The sequence below is a fragment of the Suncus etruscus genome, chromosome X (genome assembly GCF_024139225.1).
Source record: "Suncus etruscus isolate mSunEtr1 chromosome X, mSunEtr1.pri.cur, whole genome shotgun sequence".
Taxonomy (NCBI): domain Eukaryota; kingdom Metazoa; phylum Chordata; class Mammalia; order Eulipotyphla; family Soricidae; genus Suncus; species Suncus etruscus.
This window is the reverse complement of record NC_064868.1, coordinates 103,321,438-103,329,875: the sequence shown is the minus strand read 5'-3', so window position 1 is coordinate 103,329,875 and position 8,438 is coordinate 103,321,438.

Sequence of the window (8,438 nt, the reverse complement as noted above, 5' to 3'; positions counted from 1 at the left end):
CATCAATCACTCTGTGTGATGAGCTTCATGTCGTGAGCTGCACCTTCCAGCCTTCCTCTCTTTTGTCTCTGAAAATTATTTGAAGAATGTCTTTCATTTTTCTTAAAACCCATATACTGCCATTTTTTTAAATCCCACAGATGAGTGAGACAATTATGTTTCTATCTCTCCCTCTGACTCACTTCACTCATTATAGTAGTTTCCATGTTCATCCATGTATAGAAAAATTCCATGACTTTACTTTTCCTGATGGAACCATAGTATTCCATTGTGTATACGAACCACAGTTTCTTTAGCAACTCATTTGTTGTTGGCCATATAGGTTGTTTCCAGATACTGGTTATTGAAAATTGAGCTGCATTGAACATAGTCATGCAGGGGCCATTTTTGTATTGTATTTTTGTGTTCCTAGGTATATCCCTAAATGTTGTTAGATGGAGGTCTGAGTTTTCTTTTTTGCATGTGGCTGAACCGTTGTCCTAAGAACTGGAAATTAGAAAATATATAAAGTAGATAATACTGAAACAAATAAAAATTAAAAAATTGATCATATGCAGTTAAATTTGCTATCATTAATAATAAAAATATAAATATAAAACCTGGAGAGATTATTAGAATAGTAAAGTTATTTTCCTTGGATGTAGTTGACCTTAGATTCAACCCCATCTGGTCCCTCAAATCCTGCAGGAGTAATCCTTGAGAGAGTAGAGCCAGGAGAAACCCTGAGCAATGCTGAATGTGGCCTCAAACCAAAAAAAAAAAAACCAAATAAAAGATGAAAGATTAAGAATTCATTAATTCAGTACTAAAATAAAAAGATGACATTGCAAAATGGAAACCCACCCTATTCATGAATTGTAAAGATTAAACTCTTTTTCAAAGTTTTATATAAATTTAATGAAGTCTCTCTAAAATTACCCAGGATACTTTTAAAGTCATAGATGAATATTCTTTTTTAATATAATTTTTATTTTGAACATAGTGGCTTACATATTGTTGACAATAATACTTTAGGTAATATTTACATAAAATCAGGGGGATTCCCATCACCGATTTGTCCTCCCTACACCTCGTTTTCGACCTACCTCCCAAATCCTCCTACCTCACCTCGGGGCTGCTAGAAAATGTGGTCCCCTCTGTACCTAGTTTACCACTTAGTAATCTTGCACCTGTTTGGTCTTGATATCTCCCTTATTTCTCCCTCTAACTGGGAGGCAGGACTAGATAGTTCAAGTTATGAGGTTTTGTTTGAAGAAGAGAAAAGTAATAAACTGGGGTAAAAGTCTAATATGCCGAAAATCGGCGGGATCCTTCTAGAGGCTCTCATCATTGGTTTGAGAGATGAGGGAGAAAAATAAGGTGTAACACCCCAACAGTACAAAAAGAAGTGTCAAATATCCAATGAGCACTCCAACAATAACTACGATAAGCACCACAAAAATAGCCATGGTCTTGAGATAAAAAACATGGCAGGGCATATAAAGAAAGAAAAGAAAAGAAGGAAAAAACATAAATGTAAATGGGGACAACAACTTCAATAACCACATCAAAACAAGGAAAACGGTAAGTAGATAGGTAAATAAAAATAAAAAACAATAATAAATGAGTATTTAAAAATAATATATATATAGAAAATAAAAAATGTTTTGTGCTTTTTGCCTTTTTCCCCCTCCTGCAATGGCACAGTAAATATTGGGGTCATTTGAAAAGGAATTCACTTGGCCTAAGAGATATGGGGTTTCTCCACCCTTGAAGTATATTGCCATGGGATTAACTATAGACTCCGTTTAGGTTCATTTACTCTCCCCTTGTTGCTTTCGTGGTGTTTGGAAGGCTGCTCCTTCCTGGGTGATAAAATCAGACCTCTGTATCTAGGGATCTCAGTATCTGCACAGGTCCAGGAGTGGGATTTATGATGAAGTCTTTGTCATTCTAGAAGTTCTGTTCCCTCAGTGTCATTTTAATCCATCTTCTGTGGTTGGTGGTCTTGGTCTTTGCACTGATCCTAGGATGGAACCTAGGATAGCGTCTTTCTTTGTGTTTCCAGAAGCCCCATTCTGTTGCAATAGTCTCAGCCAGACCTTTGGAACTGGGGATCATGGTTGTTGTGCAGGTCGTAATTCAAACCCTAGACTGGGGCTTTTTTATTGGTCCCAAGATATATACAGTCCAGTCATGGTTCTAGTAGCCAGTCATTTGTAAATCGCGATCTTGGCTTTTGGACCGACCAAAGGGTGACAAGTCTTCTGGTTTTGTCTTATCATTAGCTGGTGAGGTAGGATAACCTGCTCTTAGGTCAAGTTGTTCCCATTTTCCTCATTGTCAGGATATCATATTAGAGCTGGCTCTTGTTGGTGGCCCATCAGTATTAAGGATGTCCCAGTTGGGATTTGTTTCCCGTAGCTGTTGTGAAGTACTTTGTCATTTTTATGTCTGGGATCCAGGGTTCAAGGCTGGAGGGATGGTGTCTAATCACCTGGGGTCTAAGTTGGGTCCGCATGACATATTTTCAAGGTGGGAGATATCCCTGTATTGTAGCAAGTATGAGTTCTTATCTCTAGTATATAAGAGCTCATTCTATATGTAGGATTTCCCCTTTTATTAGTGTGCCTTTGTAGGGAGGAATGGTGCTACATTATATTGTCGGTGCATTTGGGGGTGGACAGAGAAGAAAACAAACCGGTCACACACCCAAAAAAGAAAAATAGGAATAAAAATATATGTGCTCACCTATGTATATGTAGAACAAACATTTTTAAAAAATTAATTAACACAGTAATTAAAGGAACAAAGTGATGCAAGAGACTACTTTACTTTTGGGGATAAGCAGGTAAGGAGGTAGTGTAATACAGGTCTTATACTTATGTTGAAAGTTTAGGTTTCCCCATTGTCTTTTGGAATTTTCTTGTGGTGTGTGGGTTCGCAGGCACCTTTCCATCACAGTCCCTGACCTTCTTGAGATTGGTAAAGATTTGCGGCAGGGAGGTCTTGGAAGAGCTCTTGCATTGGGGATACTTTTAGAGCTAAGTCCGGTTTCAAGTAACAGTCCACATTAGGGGAAGTTGGTAGGGAGGGCCACGCAGCCTGAGTCCACAGGGGAGTTGGTTGCCTTTTCTTGCAGGGGACAAAGTGTGGGTTTGACTGGGTGTCCCTTCGCTTGGGTGCTGGGTATTGGTTCATTGGGCTAGGAGGTCATTCTTGATGCCTAATGGAATAAGAACTGAGGGTGAATAGTTTTAATATGGTGGGACGTCTGGATGGGATTGAAGGGTGAAGGAATAGTTGGATTTCCAAAGGGGGGAAAGGGGAAAGTATATGGAAGGGGTAGGAAGGAAGAAAAGAGAAAATACATTAGAAAGAAAGGGAGAAGAGGAAAGAAAAAAGGAAAAGAGAAGAAAGGTAAATAAAAGAAAAATAAAAAAGAAAGTAGTGAGAATAGAGGAGAAAATAGCAAGGGAATGCTAGTTTGCTTGAATGTGTTCGATGAGTAGGGCCTGTAGTATAAGTTTGTACGTCACAGTTCCTGCTTCGGTGGTCTGACTGGTCACTTGCTTCACATCCTAAAAGAAGGTATAACCTAGAGATAAAGTGTATGTTAAAGAGTTTTCTCGGGACATTCTCATAGTGCAAGCTGGGTATGGTATCTCGTATGACTGAGCCCCAAGATGCCATCTTAGTTTGTCCACCCTTTGTATCCAAGAATGCCTGTGGAGAGAAAATCTGATAGATTATTTTAAATATGGTAAGATTAAGGCATTAAAACATAGTGTTATGAGATGTTTCCATTGGAGTCAGTGATTTCCCATGGTGTTCTTTACCTGTGATCCTGTATAAGATCCCTAAGGGATTATTATGGGCCTGTGTATTAGAAGGCTGATTAAATACCTCTTCTCTCAATGCTGCTATTTCTGCTGTTGCTGGTTTCTTTGTGGTATAATGTGTTGTAAAGAGTTTGTGTCGCTCCTTTTTCTTGTATTTTGGACCCTACTCCAGAGTATATGTTGACTATTACAGTGTTTGGAGTTTCTACCCTGTTAAACCCTGTTATTTGGTTGTTGAGTATTAGTTGTCTATAAGGTGTATGTTCTAGGTGTTTCAGAATAGTGCTATCATTCTGTGTTTATCTTTGGTCTTCTGACTTACTTTGTTTAACATAATATGTTCTAGGTCCATCCACGTTGCTGCAAAGTCTGCGATTGTATCATTTCTGACTGCCATTTAGTATTCCATTGTGTATAGATACCACATCTTAATGATACATTCATCTGTTGTTGGACATCAAGGTTGGATCCAGGACTTGGCTATTATACTGAGTGCTGCAATAAATAGTGGGGTGCACACATGCTTTGGAATGAATGTCCTTCCAACTTGGGGGTAGATATCTAGGAGAGCAATTGCTGGGTCAAATGGCAGCTCAATTCTTAGTACTTTGAGCACTCTCCAGACTGTTCTCTATAGGAGTAGGACTAGGGGACATTCCCACCAGCAGTGGATGAGAGTGCCTTTCACACCGCATCCCTGCCAGCACAGATTGTTCCCATTGTTTTTGATGTGAGCCATCCTCACTGATGTAAGGTGGTACCTCATTGTTGTCTTGATCTCCCTGATGATGAGTGAAGGTGAGCATGTTTTCATGTGTTTGTTGGCCATCATTCTGTCTTCTTCAGAGAAGTGTCTATTCATTCTATTTCGCCATTTTTATGGATTTATTTGGTTTGGGGGGGGGCTCAGCTTTCTGAGCGCTTTGTATGTTCTAGATATCAGCCCTTTATCTGATATGTCGAGTGAAAAGATTTTTTCCCATTCTGTTAACTGTCTTTTTGTGTTAAGTAAGGTTTCTTTCTCCATGCAGAAGCTTTTTAGTTTGATGTAGTCCCATTTGTTTATGTTTGATGCTAAATTTCTTGCCATTGGTGCTCCATCTTCTAAGACCTTTTTGATATATAGGTCTTTGAGTGTTCTGCCTATTTTATTCTCAATAAACTTTATAGTTTTGGATCTGATTTCAAGGTCTTTGATCCATTTTGAGTTGACTTTTGTATAAGGAGTGAGGTATGGGTCAATTTTCACTTTTGTACATGTGGATTTCCAGTTGTACCAACACCATTTGTTGAATAGACTTTCATTTTTCCATTTTAAGTTCTTGCCTCTTTTATCAAATATTAGTTGGCTGTTTATCTGCGGGTTTATGCCTGAGAATTCTGTTTTGACCTACTGGTCTGAGGTCCTGTCTCTGTTCCAGTACCATGCTGTTTTGATCACTATGGCTTTATAGTATAGTTTCAAGTTAGGTAAGGAGATGCCACCCAGCTTCTTGTTTTTCAGTATGTGTTTGGCTATCCTGGGTCTTTTGTGGTTCCATATGAATTTTGTGATTGATTGTTCTAATTCTTTAAAGAATGATGTCTGAATTTGGATTGGGATTGCATTAAATCTATATAGTAGTTTGGGTAGGATAGTCATTTTGACTATGTTAATTCTACCTATCTATGAGCATGGGATGTTCTACCATTTCTTAAGATCCTTTTCAATTTCTTTCTGGAGTGTTTTAAAGTTTCCCTGGTATAGGTCTTTCACTTCCCTTGTAAAGTTGATTCCTAGGTACCTGATATTTTTTGATACTATTTTAAATGGAATCGTATTTTTGATATCTCTCTCCTCAACTTCGTTGGTTGTATATAGAAATGCTACTGTATTTTGTGTATTGACTTTGTATCCATCCAATTTACTGTATTGTTTAATTGTTTCTAGGAGTTTTACTGTGGACTCTTTAGGGTTTTCAATGTATATCATCATATTGTCTGCAAATAGAGATAGCTTGAGTTCCTCTTTCCCAATTTGGATTCCTTTGATTCCCTTATCTTCTAGGATTGCTATTGCTAGGACTTCTAAGGTTATATTGAATAAGAGTGGAGAGAGTGGACAGCCTTGCCTAGTTCCTGATCTTAGTGGGAATGCTTCTAGTTTCTCGCCATTATGTATAATGTTGACTGTAGACTTTTCATAGATAGCTGTAACTATCTTGAGGAAGGTTCTTCTAATCCTATTTTGTTGAGTGTCTTTAACATGAAAGGGTGTTGGATTTTGTCAAATGCCTTCTCTGCATCGATTGATATGATCATGTGGTTTTTGTCTTTCTTGTTGTTGATGTGTTGTATAATGTTGATTGATTTGCATATGTTAAACCAACCTTGCATTCCTGCTATAAAACCCACTTGGTCATGATGTATGATCTTTTTGATGAAGTGCTGGATTCGGTTTGCTAAGATTTTGTTGAGTATCTTTGATCTATTTCATTAGTGAGATTGGTCTATAGTTTTCTTTCTTGGTGGTGTCTTTGCTATCTTTGGGGATGAGTGTGATATTAGCCTCATAAAAGGAGTTGGGGAGGATTCCTGTTTTTTCGATGGCTTGGAAGAGCCTATGGAAAAGTGGTAGTAAGTCTTCTCGGAATGTTTGATACAATTCACCTGTAAATCCATCTGGGCCTGGACTTTTGTTCTTAGGGAGTTTCTTAATTACATCTTTAATTTCCTCTGCGGTGATTGGTCTATTTAGGTTTTCTATTTCTTCCTTTTCCAGTCTTGGAAGATGGTATTTTTCCAGGAATCTGTCGATTTCTGCTGGGTTCTCTAGCCTAGTTGAGTATTGTTGTTCATAATATGATCTCATGATATGTTGTATTTCTTGAGGTTCTGTTGTAATCTCTCCCCTTTCATTTGTGATCCTACTGATTTGGGTGTTTTCCCTCTTTTTTTTGGTGAGTTTCGCCAGTGGTTTGTCTATCTTGTTTATTTTTTCGAAAAACCAACTCTTGGTCTCATTTATTTTTTGTATTGTTTTCTTAGTTTCTATGCTGCTTATTTTTGCTCTGGTTTTTTATTATTTCTTGCCTTCTGGTTGTGGTTGGATTTCTTTGCTGCTGTTGTTCCAAGTCCTTGAGGTGATCCTTCAAACTGTTGATTTTGTCATTTTCCTGTTTCTTGACATAGGCCCGTATTGCTATGAGTTTCCCACTCATTACTGCTTTTGCTGTGTCCCACAAATTTTGACAAGGTGTCTTTTCATTATCATTTGTCTAAAGGAATCTTTTTATTTCTTCCTTGAGTTACTCTTCGATACAGCTGTTGTTGAGCAGTATATTGTTTAATCTCCAGGTATTAGTTTTTCTCCATTGCTTCTTCTTGAATTCAATTTTTACCTCTGTTGCACAGTGATCTGATAGGGTGCTTCTAATGATCCTTACATTTGTGGTCTTATATAGTTTGCCTTTGTATCCTAAGACATGGTCTATTCTGGAGAAGGTTCCATGTGGGCTTGAGAAGAATGTATATTCTGCTTTCTGGGGATGGAGGGCCCTATATAAGTCTATTAGCCCTAGATCTTCTAATTTTCCATTTAGAGCTCTTATTTCTTAGCTATTTTTCTGTTTGGTGGATCTGTCCAGTGGAGATAGTGGAGTATTGAGGTCCCCTACTATTATCACATTTCCCTTCATGTGTTTCTCCAGGTTTGGAAGCAGTTGCCTCACATATTTTGCTGGCTCTACATTAGGTGCATAGGTATTGACCAGGGTTAGTACTTCTTGATATAATGTTCCCCTGATCAGTAAGTAGTGACCCTCTTTGTCTTTGATCACTTTCTTGAGGTTGAATGCAATTTGGTCTGATATAAGAATGGCTGTCCTAGCTCTTTTTTGTTTTCCATTGGCCTGAATAATTACTTTCCATCCTTTTATCCTAAATCTGTGTTTATCCTGTAGTTGTAGGTGTGTTTCTTGCAGACAGCAGAAGTCCGGCTTATTTTTCCTAATCCAGTTCTCTACTATGTGTCTTTTATTTGGAGAGTTTAGTCCGTTAACATTTAGGGATATTATTGACAGAGATGACTGTTCTGCAGTTGTGTTGTGTAGGGTGGTTTTTGTTAAAATCAGGGTTTGTATTTTGTAATTCGTCTCTGAGTAGGTCTATTTATTTTCACAAATAGTTCAAGTTCGTTCTTGTTTGAGAATGTTTTTAGTCTGCTCTCCCATATGAATGATAGTTTTGCTGGGTATTGGACACTAGGTTGGAAATTTCTTTCATTCAGTCGTTTAAATATGTCATTCCACTGTCTTCTTGCTTGAGTTATTTCAAATGGGAGATCTGGTTTGATTCTTATGTCCCTTCCTTTGTACTTGAGGTTTTTTACTCCCTTATTGCTTTAATGAGTTTATCTTTCTCTGTTTTTTTTTTGCCATTTGGATTACTGTATGTCTTGGTGTTGGTTTATTAGGGTCTATTTTATTAGGGACTCACTTCACTTCCTGGATTTGCACTGAAGTTTCTTTCCAGAGGGTGAAAAAGTTCTCTGCTATTATATCTTTGACTACTTGTTTTTCCTCTTTCCCTATTTCCTCCCCTTCTGGTATACTCAGAATTTATGGGACACAGAAAAAG